The following is a 23,979-nucleotide window of genomic DNA, read 5'->3' as shown; positions in this document are numbered from 1 at the left end:
TATCAGTGGCAAAAACTCCAAATTAAATCCATTTTGATTCCATGTTGTAACACAATAAAATGTGGAAAAGTCCAAGGGGAGGGTGAATACCTTTGACAGTCACTGTAGTTCTGTTGGGATATCATCTTAAAACAGCAACTATGCATTCCAGTTTTATAAAAGAGTTTTTATTGTGGAACTTATAGGGAGCAAATTATAATTCCTTATGGTCTTTTTACTGTAACTCTAGAAAGATATACACATTTGACATATGTTTAGACAGGGAGTCTTTCACACTATTTTTTTTTATCTCTGAATGATTTATATTTTTCTTTGAAATAATCAAGTCTGGAAGCATTAACAAGAGAGCAGTGTGCCTCCTTGACCCCAGTCTCTCTCGACACAGCCCAGGACAGTGCTTTCTCAACACGATTGCAGCATTTTAAAATATCAAACCAGATCAATCAAGGATGTCGGAACAGTGTCTCACAGGTTTTACTAAACAAGCAACGACATCATCCGTCACTATGAAACACTCAAAACAGTGCTGAATTTAGAAATAGTAAAAGAAGCCGAATGCATTTAATAGCACACATTATGATTAGAAGCCTTTTTCAATGGACACATTAGAATCGTGTGTCATTGAATTGATTACATTTCTTTTAGTATTTCTAAAAGCAATGGCATTAAGAAGTTAAGGAAAGCAAAATTATCCTTACTCTGCAAGGCACCCTTTATAATATTAATGTGCATATGGGGGCTTGTATATTATATATAAATATATATATATATAGGTGTGGCAAAGTGGCTGGTGAGTGGGGAACAGGTGATGCGGTGCAGGAGTAAAAGACAGACAATCGTAATCCTTTGGAAAAGTGCTTTATTTGTATTCCAGGTCTGGTGACCGTTTAAGTAATAAATCCCCGGCAATACACACCCACGTGTAAAGCACGGGAATAACAAAACAGGGCACAGCCCCAAACAAAAAGCAAACACACGGTCACCAGTCCTGGGTGAGTGCAGACGTGCTTGTGTTGAGTGAAGACACAGGTAGTTCATGACGATTTTGTGCAGTGGTGATCCAGATCATGCTGACCCTTGGCGACAGCTCCGGATTTGTGGGTTAGCTGTCTAGTGGTGTAAAACACAGACAATTACTGGACAGACAAAACACAACACGTTTTTTCTTTCTGAATGAGAGCTCCTCTCTCGGTCTTTCTCTCTACTGAGCATTTACTCAAACGAAGGAAAAGATCAGCGTTACCCTGGCCCCTATATGTAATCCCGCATGACATCTTGGTAAACGGTTGCAGCTGCCTTATTACTTGCAGCTGCCCCTCGTTTACCTTTCAGGTCAATACGGTCTTACAACAGAGTCTCGCTTCTTTCCATGCTGACCGACTTCCCGCTCCTGGATACGAACCGTCAGGCCAGCCCTTCCAGATACTTCTCCTCTCATTCTTTAGTGCCCTCACAGGTCGGGAGGGAGATTTACCACCAGAACTCATTGTCTTTGTCACAACAGAGCTTCTGACTTTCGGGTTTGTGGCAGGCTGACGAGTGGATAGAGGCCCAGAGACAGACTGCAGTTAAAAAAAAAATAACGATTTTATTACAAACAAACACAAAAATAAAGTGCACAAGGGCAAAATAAAGGGATTTAAACATTATAAAGCAATACAAAAAAACAAAACTTACAAAATAACAATTTCCAGGCTGGGCAATGCCTTCACTGGATTCATGATTCACAAATCACAAAAAAACCCCACAAACACCAACCTGCTTCCTCAGCTCTCTCCTCCCAAATGAGAAGCAGAGGCCTCCTTTTATGTCAGGTGGCTGGGCGCTGATTGATTGTTAATTAAGTTAATCATTTAATCAACTAATCAACTCCAGCCACCTGAACATAATAAACCCAGGCAGGTAGGGGAAATTAACCCCATCCCTGCCAATTTAAAAAAGGCAGAGCTTTGCTCTGCCACAGGGTTTAACCGATAAAGCCTAATAAAACACCCCCGAATCAAAAAAATGAAACCTTAGTGTTCCCTGTAAGCTTTTTAGATGCTGAGGAACTTGCCGTTTTGACTGACAAAGGGTAAATTATCAGTGAGAAACCTTCGGCCATGCATTAACCCTTTTAATACTTTTTTGGTGCATTATACAATTTTGAAACAATATTCCAATACAAGTATCTCAACAATTTTACAATTTATTTTAAATTTAAACAAGACATTTATTGTGGCTCTGCCTCTGATTTTGAATCATCCCCTGATCCTATGCAGTGCTGTCAGTTGTTAACCAGTGGCCTGCATAAAATTGCTTTATACTACTGTATAAAACACTACCATTTACACTGCCTTCAATTGTAACCATCTTTAGGGCTACTAATTATGCCATTCTTGGGAATACCAAATTCCATTTTTCAAAAATGGCCAATTCTATTTGTTCCCACTTTTATCAACGCATTAATAATTAAATATGGCACTTGAACATAAATATAATGCTGGTAGTTAAAATAAGTAAATTAATAAATATTACCACAATTCTTTTTTTTTTCAATCAGACTCTTGTTGCTGTAATAATAAATAAAGCATCTGAAGACACTTCAAACCTGTCATAATGTTTATATCACTTGGCTCACTGCTGGCATTAAAATATGTAGGAAAACCTAAGAATTATATTACAACAACGCAGAAAACCAAATGTCCAGCACAGTTGTGAGAATGTTAGGTTACTTACCGTAACCCTGGCTCCCTGAAAGAGAAGACGACCACCACTACATTAGGTATGGGATATTCCTGCCCTTCGGGTAGGTATTGCTGAGCTCTCTATACCAGAGCTGCTGAAAGGCCCCTTCCTGGGATGATGCACTCGGTCCCACCTACCGAGTGAATAAAACCGTCACTCACTGGAAGATCCTCCTCTTTTTCCATCAAACCTGTGAGGGTTACCGAAGTGACCTTTTGGGTGGAGGTCATCTTTTCTTTCATGGAACCAGGGTTACGGTAAGTAACCTAACATTCCCTTTCAATTCAAAGATGACCACCACTACATTAGGTATTGGATAATGTATACAAAAGCCATCGCGAGGGAGAAGGAACGGCAGCATATGAGGGACGCACAACACTGTCTAGCCCAGAGGTTAGCAGTGTGAACTTACACCCTCAAGGACCCTTGTGCCTACAGAAGGCAATTCAGGGGCTACCACACAGATATGATAGAACCTGACAAAAGTATGCGGCGTAGCCCAGCTAGCCATAGTACAAATGTCAGACATCAAGGGCCCAAGATGTAGTCAACCCTCTAGTGGAGTGTGCGGCTACATTACCAGGAGGGGGCAAGCCAGCACCATTATACGCATTCGAGACTGTCTGCTTAGAGAGAGGCTGTCCTAGGGTCCGTGTCCTGTGACGGATGAAGAGCTGGTCAGATTGACCAAGGTGGAAGATGACCTACCAGCATCATGCAGTTCTTGCAGAAACTGTAAGATGATTGACACAGGGCAAGATATGGAGTCATGGCTTCTAGCCAAACACCAAGCCTGAAAATACTTCCACTTACAGATGTAGAAAGACCTAGTGGAGTCTGCCCTAGAACCCACAACCGTATCCAACAGCCCTAGGGATAGCCAGCGGTCTCTTTCAGGGAGCCAAAAAGAACCTTTCATCTGACTGAGGAGATCCCAGCAAAGTGGAATCTCCCAGGGCTGGCCATGCAACAGCTGGCACAGGGTCGTTCAGCGATGCGACCAGGGTCCTCGAACTCCACTACCTGCCCAGACCGCCCCCAACCAGAGTCACCAATTTATGGTTGTGTATCACTCTGTAACAAAGTGCCCGCCCCTGTGTATATTATCTGTTATGTGTTGCGTGTGGTGTGTTTAAATGTTGGTGTATAGACATTGGTACACGGGATATAAACGGGTCTGTGTAACACGAGTGTTTAAAAATGTATATGTGTATTTAGGCACGAGGATTGCACAGCACTTCACGTGCAAGTAAAATGTAGTAATATGTGAGCACGGGGAATTGCACTTTATTAATTCACGTGCTGGGATTCAAGTGAATAATTAATTGGTAATTGAATCCCAGCACAATAGTATATATAGATGCACGTTGTCACATACTGGCGGTTGGGTGTTCGGTGAGCGGAGAACGGGATTGGAGACGGAGGAAATAAGCAGTAATAGTAGTAATGATAAGAGGAGAAAGTATCCGCTCACCGTGTTTGTCAGTGTCTGTGTGTGCACCGTTTTGTTAAGTTTAGTCTGTTTTCGTTTGTCTATTTTGGCGTAGAGTGCCGTGTCCTGTGTTTTTCGTGTTTGTGTAAACCTTTTATTTTGTATTAAACCGGCGCCAACAGGCGTCTTCATCACTTCATTTCATCCGTCCTGTGTTTTGTGTATTGCATTACCTTTCCTGGTTCTGACGCCGCCCACTTCGGCCGTCTCTGTGACACACTCCTATCCTTCTGCCTTCTCCCAGATGGGAGGCTTGCCTCCACCAGCGTAGAACTTCCCAGCATAGGTGAGACACGGTCAGCCAACGGTGTCTGTCGCTCTTGGGGTGCAGCCGCAGCCACTGGGACACACTTGGATCGGGCGCTTGTTTAGTAATTCTAGTTGGGTGGGTGATGAAGCCGCTGCCATCAGACCCAATAGTTTTTTACACAACACCAATTGTACTGTGAACCCTTGTTGGACAGGGCCAGAAAGTTGCGAATGGCAGCTACTCTGTAGTCTGACAGGTAGGCTTGTATCATAAGGAAATCCACCCGGAGACTCAAGTAGACCGCACTTTACATTATTAATTGGCTCTGGCATCATTGAGGGTGAGACCCAGCCTCAAACAGATGCTTCATCACAAATCGTTGTGTGGGCCACTGCTGCTTCATGTGACTGGTCAGATCAACCAGTCGTCCAGGTAATTCATCACCCTGATCACTTGCAACCTCAAGGGAACTAGGATGGCATCCATGCACTTTGAAAACATGAAGGGGCTAAGGAGAGGCCAAATCACTGCACGGAAAACTCAGGACGCAGAAACCACGTTCTTTTGGTCCAGTGTGATAAACCACTCGTCCGGCCAGACAGCCTGGCGAGTACATCGGACGCCAGCATCTCATTCTCTACCTGCCGAGACGCCTTGCATTCTCGATGGGAGCGCAAGGCAGTAAAGAAACGAATACACACACACACACACACACACACACACACACACACACACACACACACACACACACACACACACACACACACACACACACACACACACACACACCACAGCAAGCTGTGTGGCTAAAAAATAACAGTCCCCATGGCAACGCAGGTGTCACAAAGACGGCCAGAGTGGGGGACGTCAAACCAGAAACAGGAACCAGGAAATAAATGACAGAGAGGTGGAGTTTGGTGGAGCTGAGCGAATGGTCTCACTCAGCATTTAATAATTTAAACAAGCAGAAAATAAAAGGTTGCAAGACAAACAAAAACACAGGACATGGCACATTCGCCAAATTAAAGAGATGAAACAGAACGGACTAACACTAAACAAACACGGTGAGCTGATATTTTACTTTACGTTATTATTTTATTATTACCTCCGTCTCCAATCCCGTTCTCCACTCACTGAACACACAACCCCGAGTGAGTGAAAACATGCAGCTTTTATGCAGCTGTACCGAGACTCGATTGCTAATCAATCATTCAATTGGAGTCGCGGTACAACTACACATGAATTAATAAAGTGCAATTCCCCGTGCTCACATATTATTACTTTTTACTTGCATGTGAAGTGCTGTGCAATCCTCGTGCCTAAATACAAATATACATATTAAACACTCGTCTTACACAGACCCGTTTATATCCCGTGTACCAATGACTATACACCAACATTAACACACAACATACAACACAAAATACACACAAGGGCGGGCACTTTGGGTAACTGATTTTATTTTGTTTCTACCAGCCCAGCGAGTAGGCGGGCTGAAACAAGTCAGCGTAAGCAACTCAACTGCAGGGTGCCGCAGAGTTGGGTCCCAATGGAGGAATCGCGCTTGTGTCTATTATTATTATTATTATTATTATTATTATTATTATATTATTTTTTTTTATTTTTTTTTTTTTTTTTTTTTTTTTTTTTTTTTATTTTATTGTTTCTACAGCATATTAAACTGCAAGGTAGTGAAATAAAACCACACATACACGCACATAACAGCAAAGTTATGAGGGTAACGCAGATGAACTGACATTTTTAAGCAGAGGGCGGGCTGAGGCAGTCCAGCAGGATCACATGTCTTTTTTCTTTTCAAACTTCAATAGCAGAGGAAAACACAAAAGGTTGTAAGGTTTAAGTAGACTGCAATTGCAAAGTGATGTTGGCTGTTACACAGAAAAAGAGTAAAAAGAGCGTAATGGCTGGACAGGGGTGTCTAGCTTGGACTACATGCAATCACATGACCTGGGCAGCGCGTATCCTACAGAGGAGTAGTGCACCCTCTATGAGCAGAGGGCAACGAGGCACCTTGTGCACCGATATACTAGACACCTGCCTACCAAGCACCGGGAGCACAGAGTACCATAAGCACTACATGCACTGTTAAGGTGCAGCACCGTGCGCTCTTGCACTAGCTCTGTAGCAGTGGGTACCACCGTGCCCACCGAGGTACCATCCACTGCGTGCACCGTGTGTTCTGAGCAGAAGGACGTCTCTCTTTGTGCAGGTCTGTGGGCGGGACTTCCCCCTCACAGAGTATGCAGGCTGTTACACAGAAAAGAGATTGAGTAAATTCTCTTTTCACTAACCAGGGTTAGTGGCTGGTACAGCAACTGGGTGTTAGCGATTGTCTAGCTTGGACTACATGCAATCACATGACCTGGGCAGCGCGTATCCTACAGAGGAGTAGTGCACCCTCTATGAGCAGAGGGCAACGAGGCACCTTGTGCACCGATATACTAGACACCATGCCTACCAAGCACCGGGAGCACAGAGTACCATAAGCACTACATGCACTGTGTAAGGTGCAGCACCGTGCGCTCTTGCACTAGCTCTGTAGCAGTGGGTACCACCGTGCCCACCGGGTACCATGCACTGCGTGCACCTGTGTGTTCTGAGCCCACGTGCGCATCGAGTACCTTGCAGCACCGTGAGTTGTTGTGCTAGGTCTGAGGCAGTGGCCAAGCACTTCACATTTACATAATGCACCTTTAAGCATGTGTGTGTTTTTCAAAGGATGGCAATGCATACGAATTATTGCAGTGCTGCACATTTGGCCGATCCTCCAATCTGGCGCCCCGCAGAAGTTTTCAAAATGTGCATGTTCTATGCAGCACCCTCAGGCTCCACTATGGCTCCTCCTGTGTCACTGAAACAAATGAGGCTGTGAGACTGGGAGACAGAGTGAGAGCTAACACTGGGACTTCCTTTCCCTGTCCCCCTGTATCACTGATTGTACAGTGTTTGAAAGGATGAAGCATTATTTTTGTACTGACAAATGACTAAATAATAAGACTCTGCAGTGTTGGATAAACATATACTTTCGAGAAACGGGATAGTTTAAAAATTAGCTAAGTTCCATAGACAGCTAGTATGAAGACAATTTGGATTCAATATTAAGTGAAGCAGCCTCATGGCAGGAAAGCTTTAGCGTCCCTACATTTTATGACAATTGAAAGGGGATTGCGCTCTATTCTGTTTTTAGGGAAGTGACACCTTTGGCTAGATATTCCTTTCCCACAGTTAAATCATCCCAGGATAGACGTGTTACAATCAGCAGCCTGCTGAAGCAGCCAGGAGGGGATAAAGGGGGGTGTCTGATTGCTATGTGCAAATTACATGCAATTTAAAGAATTCATGTATCTTAGAACACTGAGTCCTGTGCTTGTGAAGAAGTGTCTCGTGCATAATGTAATAAAACCATAACTGTAAAAAAAGCCTTGAAGTTTCTTTATTTAACCATCAAATTTATTTTTACTTGTATTACTTTTCAACACCAGCTTTTTTTAAAGCTTTTAATAACTACAATTTGTGATTGTTTGCTGTTCCTTAAAAAATAAAATCAGGGAGGTTGAGACCAGACTGCCATGAAACCTGACCAATGGACCTGAACCCCATGCACAGGATCCGGTGGACAGACGGAGACTGCTTTTAACCCATCACCTGTTCAGGATTGAAAAGGAAGATCACAGTACTACAACACAAGCTACCTACATTAGTGAGTAAATACCAGAGTTCTTGACTCGAGTCAGTGACTCGGATTCAAGTCCCTTTTTTTGGGACTTGAGACTTGAACAAATTGACTTGAGACTTGACTTGGAACTTCATGAAAATGATGAGCATATGTGTTTGTGTGTCTCTCTGTCTGTCTGTTTGCCTGGTCCCTGTCAGCGCTGTCAGATTTTGGAAGTAACATCCATAAATGACATACGCACATATATCAAATGCAAAACGGATGGATTGGGCCGAGAGATCCCGAACGCCAGAGAACGCCAGAGGCCGAGGAAGTTCCATCCCCGAGAGCTGCAGAAGGAGGAGTTCCAGTCCTGGAAGCTGGCGAGGGAGGTGGAGAGACTACCTGCCCAGAAGCTCAGAGTGGAGCTGAAGAACCACTCGGCCGAATCTGCCGAAACCCTAGCCAAATGCTCTCGCCAGGTGGAGCTGTAAATAACCACATCATCAATACACGCTGCTTTATATTCATGATATGGGCATAAAACCTGGTCCGCACCGTATAGCCCAAATGGTATGTTCTTAAAGTGTTGAAAATGCTATTTTCTTTCCAGAATTGTGGGTTAAGGGATCTAACAGTATCCCTTTGTCAGGTCCAGAATAAAAATAAACCTCGCCTTTCCCAGTCTATCTAGAAGTTCGTCGACCCGAGGCATAGGGTACACATCGAACGTGGCAATAGCGTTTACCTTCCGGAAGTCCACACAGAAGCGGTTGGCGGTCTTTCTTGGCCACTATGACAACTGGACTGCACCACTTGTTTCTGGAAGGCTCAATCACCCCAAGTTCGAGCATGTCCCATACCTCCTTGCGAAAGTCACTTCTTGACTTTCCGGGATCCATAAGTTCTCTCTCATAGTGTGACACCCGAGGGAGAGATAATGTCATATTCAACTAGGTTAGAAAAAAAACCATCGCTGAATTCCTCAATAAGCTTCACAGCTCCCGTGGCTGATCTGGAACCAGTTGTTCCCCCATCGAAGTGATTCTAGTGCTAGGGGTCTCTGGACAGGGGCCTAAATCATCCTTTACATTGCCTGTAGCCATAAACAAGACCTCCCTTGCCTGCCAGAGCTTTAATAAATTTACATGATAAATTTCACTTTCATTACGGTGATCAGGCTGTCTAATTTAATAATTCAACTTCCTTACAGCCCGAATCACCTGCCATTTAGCACATACTTTCGATTCTAAAGAGGGAAACAGCAGCATTACCTTGTCTCCTGGTCAAAAGGTTAGAATTTGTGCATTTTTATTGTATTACTGCTGCTGTCAGTGCTGAACCGATTTGAGGTTGCCCTGGGCCAAACGACCGACCAAATCCAGGTGATCTCTCAGTAGGAGCACATGCTTCACTACATTTTTGGACGAGCCTTTGTGCTCCTCCCACCCCTCTCTCAACAGATCGAAGAAGCCACGAGGCTACTGGACGTACAAGAGCTCGAAGGGGGAGAACCCTGTCGAACTCAAATGTGTGGGGCGCACTCAACCTGACGCTACTCGCTCGCAGTCTCGCCATGGGGCATTTCGACACCTCAGTCCAACCCAATAGAATCCAGCCAATATCTGTTCTCTTGTTTTATCAGCTCCGAGGTGCCCCACAAAAAAGATATCATGCGCCAGCCTCATGATCTTGGGCCGAAAAAACGGGAGAATCAACAATTTTGTTACAAGCTGTCCTGTGCCCATGGCTAGATTTACCCTATACAGTAATTGCCCCTTGATACTGAAGTATGGAAATGCTAGTGCTCCAGCGCCATCAACATCCTTACCGTCAATAGACCAGACCTAGTGTGCACTAGTGACAGGTCATTATGTTGGCCCCACACTATGTCTGCTATTGAGTACCACAAGTTCGGTATATTGAGAGAGGCTGGAGTAGCATCTGCCCCGGATGGCACAGTAACCTCGCCCTCTTGGCGACACTGTGTTTCAACTCCCTTTGACTGGCATTTGTTACCATCTGAGCACTCTCCCACCAGACCCCATCCTTGTCTTAGTGATGCTCCCTCCTTCTCTTTTTATTTCTTTTTCTAGGACAGAAAATAGGAGAAAACATTTCGGCTTGAAAAGGAAACACATCACCAATTCGTTCCTTTTTCTTTTTTTCTGCCACATTTAAGTGTGCTGCTGAGACAGCCATTATTTGCATTAATTCTTTGATTTTTGACCAGTCTCAGCCCAGAATAACTGGAGATGGCAACATTTCTGCCACCCCTATTACCAAGTGACGTTTAATCGGTCCTACTGATAAGCATACTTTTAGTGTAGGGTATGCCACCGAGTCTCCATGGATACAGGAGATGGCCGCCTGACCTTGTGGCTGCCATGACATACCACCCAAGAGAGCTGATCTAATTAAGGTTTGCTCACACCCTGTGTCCACTAATGAGTGGGTTTTCACATTTCCTAAAACCACATCAATCATACAAGGCCCCTCCCGACCATTTTCCCTGCGCTTACCTATCTCAGGTGCCCAAATACATGTGGCCACGTCACACTCCATGGCAGCAGGGTATGACCTGGCTAGATATCCCATTTGGTTGCACCTAAAACAAGTTGGGGTATGGTAACGGGGCAGGGGCAGCACATATACCCCATCTGGGGGCCAACCTTAGTCTCCATGAAGGGGAGGCAAGGGGCCCATTGGGGTCAGAGTTCTCAGAGGTCTGGATCTTGGTGCTGAGGATGGTGGTGGTAGTAGAGGAGAGAGAGGAGGGACTTGGCTGCTCCAAAGGGTGGGCAACAACAGTATCCCTGTCTGGGTGGAGACTAGGGAGTCCTTATAATCCTCAACCAGTTTCATGCTGTCTTCCAGGGTGTGGGGGTTGTGGCGCCTTATCCAGGCTTGGGTATCAATGCCAACCACATGGCAGAATTGCTCCACAACCACTGCTTCCCCCATTTGCAGGTTGGTTTTCTTCTCGGGGGTCAGCCAGTGTACCATGTCGTCACACAACCATTTCGCAACCACCCTAGGGGGTGTCTCCAGGGAGCTTTGATACTCCCTGAACCATACCCGATGAGTCTCCGCCATAATGTTGAGGTGACGGAGGATGGCCAACTTGACCAGGTTGTAACTGGCAGTATTGAGGTCGCTCAAAGCCTGGTAAGCTGCCTGAGCCTCCTCGATCAGGCAGTGTCCCAGCTGGCTCGTCCAGATCTCCTGTGGGTATGATTCGGTGGCGACCATCCACTCAAACGTCACATACACGGTCACCATTCCTGGGTGAGTGCAGTAGTGCTCATGGTGGGTGATACCGATTCTATTTGTGACAGTAGTGCAGTGCTGTTCCGGCTTTAGAGCTGGACCTCGGCAACAGATCCGGAATTGTGTTAGCCGTCTAGTGTAGTGTTGCAAACAAGACAATTACACACAGACAAACAAACAAAAAACACTGATGGTACTGTTTTCCTTGTTAATGGGTCTCTCACGGTCCTTCTCAGTTTCAAATACAAAACCAATGCAAAGGAACAGATTACGATTCTCTGTCTCCTTTTATGCTGTCACACATGACCCCTTGGTAAACGAGTGCAACCGCCTCTCCAATCTGCGGCTGCCATATTGTTCCCTTCCGGGTCAATGTGTTAGTGCAACAGAGTCTCACCCCCTTCCTGGCTGGTCGACTTCCCTTGAACCCTGTGAAAGAACTGTCAGACCAGCACATCCAAGGAACTCTGTTCTCACTGCTTAGCGCCCTCACAGGTCGGGAGACTGATTTACAACCAAGAATAATTGTATTTCTGTTACAAACACTCATCAGGTATCACGCACTCAACTCTTCACAGAATCCTGTTCTGAATAATCTTACTACCAGGCCCCATCTCCCTATAATAACGGTTCTCAGCTACTATATTAACAAAATCCCTCCACTTTTAGTCTTTTACTAAGTTGTTGGTATCTTGTATTTACTTTTGAAGCTTACTAGTAACTATAACATTGTAGCAATTCGCATACTCCAAAGTGGATTTAAGTTTCACCCGTTTCATCTGTCCTTTTTATTAGGGTCAGTAGCCTGGCCATGTTAAAACTCAATATCCCTTAGTTCCTTCTATCACCCTCTGTTCATCCTCTCCCCCCATTGGCTCATTCAGATATCCACTCCTCCAATCTCAGAGCTCCTTGGAAGCCAGAACCTGTTTAAAGCTAGCTGGCTAGGCCAGGAGAGCACTCCCTTTTCTCGTGAGGAAATCATTTTACAAACAGCATATTACTTAATTACAGTGTAACTTTAGATAATACATGTGCATCCATTTACTCTTTTGTTAAAATCTTGTCTAAACCTTTCTTTTTTGTTTACTCAGTTATTTGTTTAGTTGCTGTTCAAGGTCTGTTTAGGGTTTGTTTTAGTGTGTTCAGTCTCCATTTTGTTCCTGATCCTCCTGATTTTGTATAAACGGCTGTTCACCATTCAACCCGGTACTACTTGACAGACTACGATTTTCTATGATCGATATTTTTTCATAAACCTACCTCCATCATCATCAGTACAGGACTCTATTCGGGACTTCATTATTTGTTGGTGAAATTATTCCTTTTCTGTTTGCTGGTTTTTTTCTACTTTACTTTGATACTTTGGTTCCTGTAATTTTGGTTTTGTTCTTTTGTTACTTTGGATTACATGTGCATTGCATCACTGGACTTGTTAGGCCTAAATTTCATTTATCATCCATTGCCATCAAGACTGTCTTTGTGATTGGTTTCACTGTATAATTATTTATTCACCTTTGTCTTTGTTGCCTGTCGGTGTGTTGGTTTTGTATTGGTGTGGTGTTTGTGTGTGTGGTTTATTGGAGGCCCACCAGACACCACATTCATTTAGCTTTAGTGTTATTTTGTTTAGTTCACTTTACTTTCTTACTCACCTGTACCTTCTACTTAATTAACTGTTCTCTGCAATAAGTTGTTGTCCTTATATTTCATTTATTACATTATAGTTCACAACAATAAGCCATTTGTTTGTGAAATTGACACCTCTGACGTCTCTGCTTTTGCTGTCTGTCACTCTTCCTGCTTAGTTAGTTATAGATATTGGGCCAGTAGTATCTCCTTAGGGAGGACAGTTCAACTGCTTCTCAGCTGGGCAGAGTGATTGTTACAACATAAACTAGCTAACATAGCAGGGGTGGACTACCCTGTCATTGTACAAGTTTTGGGTATTATTCTGGTCCCTGGACTGAACTTGTTCCTAGCTAATTACTATAAGTCTAGCCTGTCTGGTGGTTTTCTTGCTCTCACAGGATAGCGTCTCTGAAAACTCGTCTGCCCTGCAGTGGTTCTCACACGATAAATCTCCGAAGGTATTCCTCTAGCAGTAACACTAACAGGAACAGCTTGTTCAGGTCCATTAAGAGGGTGAAGTCCATCTCCAGCTGATATCAATGAACATGCTTCCCTCTTCTCTAGGGTGTTGAGCACCTCCTGGAAAGTGGGGCACTGTGCCTTTTCCTCATTCTCTGCTAAATGGTCAATGTGCACTCTGCGCACCCTGTCTCTGAGGTGGACCATATACACTAGGTGTTGACCATTCCGGTATCCATTTTTCTTTCCCTTCCTGGAAACAATGTACACTCATAGTCTCCAGTGTTAAACAGGCGAAGTGTCTTGTTGCTTTTATCATGCTTTGTTTTCATCTGTTTTGCTTCCACATGCTTGTGTATATTTGGTTGAAAGAGGTTGAACTTAGTGTTTAGCTGGTGCTTCAAACAATTCAGCCGGTGAGCAGCCAGTTTGAGTATGTTCCGTGCTTCTGTACTAGATTAAGAAGCCTGCCAAGCAGTGGTTCAGTGTAATATGAGTAAACATAAACTGTCGAAACTCTGCTGAAGTGAATTGTGGTCCGTTATTCGAAACCACCTTTGGTAATCCCTAAGCTGCAAAGTTATGGCGGAGAGTTTGTTATCTTGTGTGTTGTGATGCTTGACATCAGGGTCCCTTCTAGCCATTTAGAATGACTGTCCACCACCACAAAGAAATACTTCTCGCCCTTCTCTGCAAAATCAATGTGGAGTCCCTGCCAAGCTCTCATGGCCCATGTTCATGGGTGGAATGGTGCTGTTGTAGGAGAATTTTGCACTGCTTCACACACCAGGCAATCTCTAACTTTCTTTTCAATTTTCTTGTCTAGTCCCGGCCACGAAAAATAGACTGTTACTATTGCTTTCATCATGCACATACAGTATGTGGATGTTCTCCGTGAAAATCTTCCTGCAAGCATTTTTTGTATGTGGCCGGTATGATTACTCTTAACCCCCACAATATGCATTTTTGTTGTGTTGATAACTGCTATCTCCAATTGAAATAAACTCGGAAGTCGTCACCATTAGGCCAACCATTTAAGGTGAATTCCGAAACTCTCGCAAGGACAGGATCCCTTTGTGTCTCTTCTGCTGTCTCTAGATGAAACTGGCAGTATGTCTTCATGACTAAAAGAAAATATGTTAGCATCTTCTACTACTGGTGCTGTACCAAGATTTGGTAATTGAGATAATACACCTGTGTTTGTGTGTTCTCCAGACCTTCGATATTCTATGTCATAATTGTATGCCAACAGTAATAGTGCCCAATCTTTCATTTGGGCAGTGTGGGAATGGCTGATTTTGGGCTCAAGATAGCTAACTCTAAAAATCAGACCAAGCGCCTCTTTCTCTATCTGCGCATAGTTCTTTTCACTGCTAGTCAGTATTCTTGTTGCAAATGCAATGGGATGTTCATTTCCATCTTAATGACATGGGAGATCCTAATCCATGTGGAGATGCATTACAGGTTAATCTGAGAGTTTTCCCCATGTCATAATGAACTGGTATGTTACTAGTCAGCAGCTGTTGCTTGCAACTCTGAAACGCCTCTTCGCATTTGCTTGTCCACATTCCCTGATCATTTCTGAACATTTTTAGCAGCCATTTCCATTGCTAACACAATCTGGTTTCAGATGCAAAAGTCAAATCCTTCTCAGACAATAGCCTCTTCTGTATAGACTCGCATTTAAGGCTACAGACAAATCTACCTCTCAAAGCTTCAGACAAAAAAGGTCTGAACTTGCATTTTGATCTCTCCTATGAAAATGAAATTGCTCTGCTATAATCACACGCTTGGGCTTGTAATGTATCTGCAGTGCTTGTACTAGTTCTGTAAAAGTTTTTTTCTTAGGATTTTTTGGTGTGATTACATTTTTAAGCAGCCCATATGATTGAGATCCTGTTACAGACAAAAATACACTCGCTATTTTCTGTCCTCTTCCTCGTTGGCAGCCAGCCACCGCCCTATATAGGACTCAAAATCTTCTTTCTCCTCTAGGAGCTCAGCTATTTTCCTGATCAGAGCTGCATGTTGCTGTTTTTTTTTTATATATTTTTTTTTACTTAGGCATCCTCATTGCCAGAAGTGTTGTAGATTTGGGGGGGAGGAGTCAACAAACGATTTGACTAAAATGAACATGCTTTATTGTTAATCACACATCAGGTACCATGCACTCAACTCTTCACAGAATCCTGCTCAGAATAACCTTCCTACCGGACCCCGTCTCCCAGTAATAAAGGTTCCCACCTTCTAAATTACACAACAGTATCAAAGGACTTGAAGTTTCTTTATTTTACCATCTCCTTTATTTTTACACATTACTTTTCAACATCAGCTTTTTTAAGCTTTCAAGTCAAATCCCACAGTTTCTAGGAACCAAGCAAGTGGTTTGTTATAACATTTTAACATTTACGTTTACGTTGAACTTTTTATGATATTTTCAATCTTTCTGTATAATTCTGAGTGCCATTGCTCAAGTAGTGAGTTGTATTGAATGTTTCATACTGTAATAGATCTTTTCCTTATGGCTGATGAGTTAATAATAGTGACATCAGCCTCTTGACTACACAGCTTGCTCTATAGTTGAATGTTAGGCATTCAATCACATTCAGTGTCTTTCCATTCAATTCAGTAGGCTGAGATGCCAATTTATTACAGTGGCGCCCTATTGGAAGAATCCTGACCCCTATGGTTGAAACAGGTAATTGAACATCCGTGTTCTTTGCATTACTATAGCTAGGGCCTTACCAAATTCACGGCCATGAAAAACGTGTCCAGGTCACGAAATCTGGTCTTTTCTGTACTTTTACCCTGTAGTAAATACCATTGCAGTTATATGTACTGTTGCAGGTTCCTGATGCGATTGTTAGCTTGTTTCAATTTAAAAAAGAAAGCTCATCATGAACAGGACAGGATTTATTGATTGACACTTGACAACAGCCAATAACATTAGGTTATTACCATGACCCTGGTTCCCTGAAAGAGAATGACAACCATTACCGAAAGGGAAGAGCCTCTCTGACCGTCAATCACTGAGCATATATAAAAAAGCTGCCCAATCAGGGCCCTGCTGTGAGGGGGAAGTCCCTTCCAGCTCCTGTTGAAGAGGGATATCCTCACAGTAGAACATAGTCATTTTCTTTCGAAAACAGAGGTCAGCTGGGGACATGACCTCAAAGGGTAATGGTTGTCATTCTCTTTCAGGGAACCAGGGTTATGGTAATAACCTAATGTTCCCTTTCAATTCGAATGACAACCATTACCAAATAGAAAACTGTACCAAAGCTGTCGTGGCTCCAGATTACCGACAGTAAAGCCCCACGGTGATAGCCTCAGAGCCCACATGACGCCTAAGGGCATGCCGCCTGCAAAACTCTAGAGCCCAGAGAGGTCTTGTTCGGTATGTATCATCAAGGTTGTAAAAACGCACAAATGTTTGACTACCTGTCCATGTAGCAGCATTGCATAACTCATCTAAGGAAGCACCATGAAGGAAAGCCCATAAAGTTGTCTGGCCCCTGGTAGAATGGGCCGTAATGTCCCCCGCTAACGGGGAGTCCGTCTGTTCATACGCCAAGCGTAATGCATCTGTCACCCAGTGCGCTAGACGTTGCTTCGATAGGGCCTGACCTCTAGAGCGGGACCCATAGCAGACAAACAGCTGGTTGGACTGTCTCCAGGAGGCCGTCCTATCCAAATAACAGCGCAGAACCTGAACGGGGCATAGCGTGTGTTGTCTACGGTCCTCCTCTGACTCGTGCGGGGAGGTCTGAAAGTTTCCAAAACCATTGAATGGTTAATATGGAATGAGGATACCACCTTTGGCAAAAAGGATGGATTTGTTCTTAATGTTACCCGCGAGTCACTTCCAGTGAAAGCCATACATGTGTCATCGATGGACAGCGCAAGAAGCTCACTTACTCATCTGGCAAAATTCCACTTTTAATGAAACAGGGTGCAGTTCTGCTGACACCATGGGCTCAAATGGGGGACCCATAAGGGCCCGCAGTACCAGTACTAGATTCCACTTGGGGACCATACTTTTCATGGGAGGACGAAGCCTCCGAGCCCCTTTAAGAAATTGCACTGCCAGGAAATGTGCCCCAGGGGACACCGAGTCAGTTTTGTCATGGCACACTGATATTGCTGCCAGGTATACCTTCAAAGTGGACACTGATTTTCCTGCATCAAACAAGTGTTGTAAGAAGGTTAATATCATCTCAATTGGGCAAGTCACCAGTCTTGGAAAACTTTCGATTTATATGAGTACTGGGCTCTAGTGCTCGGCGTCCTAGCAGACTGTAGTGTGTCTACTACTGCATCTGGCAAACCTCGTCTGAATAGACGGTTCCGTTCAACGGCCGACCCAGAGTTGGAGCTGAACTGTGTTCGGGTGCCAAAATACCCCCTCCACTTGGCTCAGGAGATCCTTGTGCAAAAAGAGCTGCCATGGCTTATCCGACAACATGTCGGAGAGGAGAGCAAACCAGGCGCGTCTTGGCCATCTGGGTGCAACCAGCAAAACCTGTGCTCTTTCGACCCTGATCCTCTCTAGTGTCAGGGGTAATAATGGTAGCAGAGGGAAGGCATACAATAGCTTCGTTGGCCAAGGGTGAGCTAGTGCGTCTACTCCCAGGGGGCCCCCGTCTTTCTCCATGGAGAACCATAGGGGGCAATGAGTTGGCTCGGCTGTGGCAAAGAGGTTCGACTTGTGCCGGTCAAAAGCTCTCCCAAATCTGTTTCACCACTTGAGGATGCAGTCTCCACTTTGAGCTGTCTGGAGCTCTTTTGGACAGGAGGTCTGCTGCCTTGTTGTCCACACCGGGGAAGTGAACCACCCTGATGGAACGCAAGTTTCTGTGCATCCAGGACAGGAGTCTGCGCTACATGGTGAAGGCCTAGCGAGCACAGGCCTCCTTGATGGTTTATGTAGGCTACCACTGTAGTATTGTTCGTCTGGACCAGCACATGTTTGTGCACCAACTGCTGACGAAAATGAGATAACGGCAGGTTCCCTGCTTGCAGCTCTTGGGCATTTATGTGCTCTTGCTGCCAATGTCCCTTACACTGACCTCTTAAAAGGCAGAATTTGTAAGGGTTGCCTTGACAGGCGAAGCGCAGTTATTTTCTTTGCGCGGGACGGATCAGGATGTGAAAATAGGCATCTTGCAGCTCGAGTAAAAGCCACTGAGGGCATTGCTTGGGCTTACCAAGCATACAGTGTTTTTCCTTTGAAGATTGGCGAACTCCTTCAAGAGGAGAATCACCCTCGCTGGTTCGACGGTGGTGGGAAGCTGTGACGGTGCAGTGGGTGTGGGTGTGGAGCAGACGTCACAGTCACTTCTGAATTTGCAAATACCCTACCACAATGGTAGGGTGAACTTTATTAACAAAAAAAATCACAGTTCAAAGCAACAAAAATATAAATCATAAGTTCCAACAGAGCGAGTCCCTCTCAGCTCCTTGGGTGCACTTCTGGGGTGGTGAAAAGTGCAGGTGCTCAGGTGCTTAAGTGTCCAGTTCTGTTGTCCGGGGTGTGTGGTGTCCAAGGTGAAAAGTGCTGGCAGTGGTGCGGCAGCTCCTTGGCGTCAGGGATCACTCTGACAATAAACACAAACACGTAGCACAAAAATAACCAAATAAACAAACACACAGCTCAGGAACCTAGCTCCAGTATTACCTCAACAAGCCTCGCACTTACAAAATGACAGCCCTTATATACCAGGGGACTCCACCCCATGATCAACGCGACTCAGCACACCTGCCAGTTGTCTAATGCAACACAGCTGATCACAGTGATTTTGTCCCTTAATATGGTCTTTCCGCCCTGCACCAAGATGGTCGACTTCCTTTTCCGCCCCTCTCTCCAAGTCGGCCCATCTCTGAACAGGCATGCAAGTAACTCTGCTTAGTGCCCTCTTGGATCGGGAGGGAGATTTGCAACTCAGATCCTCACGCTCCCTGTCACAGAAGCACACCCTTGAAGGGTGTGCTTCTGGACCTACGCGGAAATGTAGAGCGTATCCGTGTCTCATTGTTGATAGCACCCAGGAGTCCTAGGTGCAGCCTTGCCATGGGTCATTGCCATTGGTTAGTCCAGTTATGGGGGGGGGTTTGGTGGCAGCTGGGGCCCCTCAGGGGTGGTCTCTCTTGGGCTTGGGAGGGGGCGGGTCTTTCTTAGGCCCTGGCCTGTCTCCAGCCAGAGAACCGGTTACCCCAGGCCTGTGGTGGTCCCCTGCCGCTAGCCCTGCCTCTGCCTGCTTGTCTACTCTGTGGTGGAGGGCAGTATTCAGACCCTTTCACCCCGGCAGGCTGCCCATGCCAGCTTGGGCACTGACAGTAAGCCGGAAGGCGAGAAAACTTGGAGACAACCTCCTTGGCCTTGTGACCTCACATCAATGGTTGCCTCAAAAGTCTGCCCTGGTGTAATGGGGGCGTCCACTAGTGCCACCTTCTCGGTCTCCACGACCTTGGCTTGTGTGGGCCACAAATGCTGGCGGGTGGCCATCAGCACCACCAGCGACCTCCCTGATGCCTGACCTAACTCCCCTGTTAGGTGGGTCATTGCCTTAGCTACCGCCTGAGCTCCCCCGTGTCTGCTTGTGTAGCTCTCTGCAGCCTCACTGCCAACTGGTTCTGGTAGAGCACCAGTATGGTCATGGCATTTTCTGCTCAGGCCGACAGTGCTGCCGATGCGTAAGCCTTTTTAAGCATCGCATTTGTTGTTCTGCAAGGCTTGGATGGACAGATTGGTCCGCATGCTGCATTAGGGCCAGGAACTGTTCCTTCTGCGACATGTATGGCAAGGGTCCTAAAGAGCCTCCAACTGTGGCCTGCCCGATGGAGTTGGCTGGGTCCAAGACGTCCAATCTGGATGCCGACAAGGACAGCTCGCCTGGGCTAGGTGGTCTAGACAGAGGGGATGGGTAACAAGACTGTGGGGGCTGGGGCTGCCCGGTGGTAGGGGCGAAACCTGCCCTGAGATTTCAATAAAGTCTCCAGCATGGTCTGCTGAGCCCTTACAGTCTCTGCTAGATTCACGAAGCGCCACTAGGCCGAGCTTGGGCACCTTCGAGGCGACTGTGACGGTGAACGTCTGTGCCTGCGTGAAGAAAGAGAGAGGTGCCTGTGCGGCGACCACCTGTCCCCTGGTGAGCGTCCCCTCAAGTGGTACTGCCTCGGCGGTGACCATCTTGCCTCTCTTGAGAGGTTTCTGCACCACTGTACCGGTCATGGGCTAGGGAAGGGTGACCCAGATAAGAGTGAGAGCTCCCTGGTCACTGTAGCAGGGGGGGTCCTGTATGACCTCTGCGGATACTGTTGGACCACTGATCTCATTCTCCCCTGGTTGGAGGAGAGAGACTCTGCTGGGGATAGGGCTGCTCTCCGTCGCTTAGTTCTCCTCAAGAACTTCCGACATGGAGAGCAGTCCAGCTCACGTGCCAGGGCTTTGGCCACGTGTTCTGGCCCTGGGCATCTGGCGCAGGACCGGTGCTTGTCCTGCCTTGGTAGCTTTGCCACGCATTGGTTGCACTGGTGGAACCCAGCCTAGGACCCAATTGATTGGACCGACATGGTTTTGCAGGTGAAGCTGCTGCGTTCGGTGCAGATGGTAGCGCGGTCGGTGCCGGGCTGTAGACGGCCGAATCAATCGGTGCAGAGAAATTGTTGATGCCGAGACAGTCGGTGCCGAGTGGACCTGTTCCAAGGTCGGTGCCGATGGTAGGCACGTTCGGTACCGGGCTGTAGATGGCGCCGAAGACATTTACACTCGTGCCGAGTCAATCGGCACCGGGTAGGTGCTGTTTTCTCAACCTCGCGATTGGCGGGAAAAATCACGGTCGATGTCGGGGTATGCAGCTGATTCAGTCGGTGTGGTCGCTGAAGCCAAGCACAGCCGTGTTAGGAAAGCCTGAGGATTGAGAGGGGTGCTAGGCCCGAGTTTTTTTTTTTTTTCTTCTCTGTGACCAACTAAATCGCCATAGAGGACGACGCCACAAGCCCACGGAGTCTTCTTACAGCACCACAACAGTTCCCCACACAATGTATCAACTACACAAGGCCTTGTGTACTAAAAAGAGCAATGACTGCTCACCAATTCCTTAAGAGGGGTCGAAACTAGCTCTAGTCAGAAAACTGAAACGAGAATAAAGCAAGAGCACTCTTTAGACACGCTCGAAGTGCGATTTTACTATGGAATTTGTTTTCATTTGCGGATAAAATCAAACAAAGCAGCCAATTTCAGTTCAAGAAAGCAAAATGCAATCTGACCTGTCTCAGTGAGATGAAAGAGAAAATGATGATTTGCTACTGTGAGGACGTCCCTCTTCAACAGGAGGACTTTCTGCTGTTGAAGTCATGAATTTCCATAAAAAGGAAGCCCCTATTTATACTGGGCTTGTAATTTGCTATTAGCGGGTAGGTCAAAGTTTTGATTTGGTCCGGGCCTAGGGCTGGGACCAAAATAAAACTGACCCTAATCTCAAATTACAAGCCCGGTACAAATGGCGGGTTCCTTCTGGGGTAGAAGCAATATCCCTCTGACAAGCAATAAAGTCGCCATCAGTACCAGGTTGGTAGTTTGTGATAAATGGGTGGGTCAGATTTTTTTGATTTGGTCCCAGCCTAGGCCTAGACTAACATTCCCTGTTTTAGTACTGACACCCATGTGCATGAGATATTAAGGGCTACATATTTAGTAAGCCCACAAACAGTGGTAAGAATTAATTCTTGATGACATAAAAAAGGTTGATAGATATTTAAAACTTGAAAATGTAAAGTAGTTATGCAATACCTAATAAATATCTAAACGCTATTTAAGTTTTCCTTTATAAAATGACATTTCTCAGATTATACATTCTTTACATGTGCCATATATATATATATATATATATATATATATATATATATATATATATATATATATATATATATATATATATTATAGTATATATGACATAAAATAATTATAAAATACCATTTATTAACCATTAGCATTCTATGGGTTTAAATATAATAATATTATTTTTTATTAGTCCTATTGCACACATCAGATAGAAATTGAATGTAGAGAACAACGCAAATAAAGCTGTGATAAGAACTAAATTAAACAACGAAGACAAACTTTGGAAAAAGAGGAAGTCATTTATTGAATAAGGTATGATATACAAAAAAATAAGGATCGGAGCACACACATACTGTGTACATATTTCTAAAATAATTGCTAAATGAATCGATAAATAATGTTTGTTTAATTTTTTATGTGATGAAGCTAAGTAAAAAAACATGGCAGGTGAACGCAGCATTAATCCAGTTTGAAAATAGCAAATACATTCACACCTTCACATTCAAATTCACACGCATGCTTATGAATATACTTCAAGTATGTTACAGTAGATGCTTTGTTGAAACTTGCTAATGTTATGACATTGCAATGTGTTCTTTCAAATTTATGTATTGCAGAAATATAAATGGCTAATTTTTTGAGATTATCTTTTTTCATATGCAGCGGAAATAAAAACAGCCTTAAACCTGATTAGATTTGTTTTAAAATGTGGTAAATGATGGATTTGTTTGTTTTCATAATCTAGATAATCTCCTAACACAGTTTCACTATTTCATTCTACAGCTCCAAAAAACAATCAAGAATAAATGACAGAGGAAGACATTTATGCATACGTGTATAAGTATTAAGGGGGTAACTCCAGTTATTTTGTGTGTGTGTGTGTGTGTTACATGTTGCCATATGTTGCTACAACTGTAAGGTGTGTGTATGTATATTAAATTGCAGTCTGCTGTGCTCAGTTTCCAAGATGGCTTCACATGTACTGTTGAGAAGAACTTCAGAACTACCGTACATTTCCCGTCACCCTCCTGCTCAGGTATGTATGATGAGGCTGATGGAAAATGTAGTTCTGAAGTTCTTCTGAAGGGTACATGTGAAGCCATCTTGGAAAGCACAGTGGACTGCAATTTAATACTACACAAAAGTGGCCAGGATGTCAAAAGAAAAATAATGAAAACAATACACACACCTTAGTTAAATAGTTTTAGTAACATATGGCAACATGTAACACATGCAAAGAAATGTGTTACCTTTAAAGTAATGTTTAATAAAGTAATTATTAATATCAAGAATTGTTTGTAATTATACCTTGTTTTTAATATTTCAAGTTTCTACTTTCTGCTGTTTTATAAACCCCATTTTATTATATGTGAACATGTTCTACAATTTACAAATAAATACAGTAATTGGGGGGAAAATATGTGTTATTACTATTGACATGCATAAGTATTACAAAAATATTGAAGTACACATACTTCAGTGGTAATGTGTTCATACTATAGTAGAGTACCAAATGTAATAGAGAAGGGTACTGCAATCATCCTTCAGTAACAATGCATGCTGCAGTAGAGAACTGCAATGGTAAATACATGATGCAGTAGAGAACTGCAATTGTACGGCAGTAGAGAAAC

The sequence above is a fragment of the Polyodon spathula genome, chromosome 8 (genome assembly GCF_017654505.1).
Source record: "Polyodon spathula isolate WHYD16114869_AA chromosome 8, ASM1765450v1, whole genome shotgun sequence".
Taxonomy (NCBI): Eukaryota; Metazoa; Chordata; class Actinopteri; order Acipenseriformes; family Polyodontidae; genus Polyodon; species Polyodon spathula.
The sequence above is the reverse complement of the archived record's forward strand: the minus strand, read 5'-3'. Positions refer to the sequence as shown.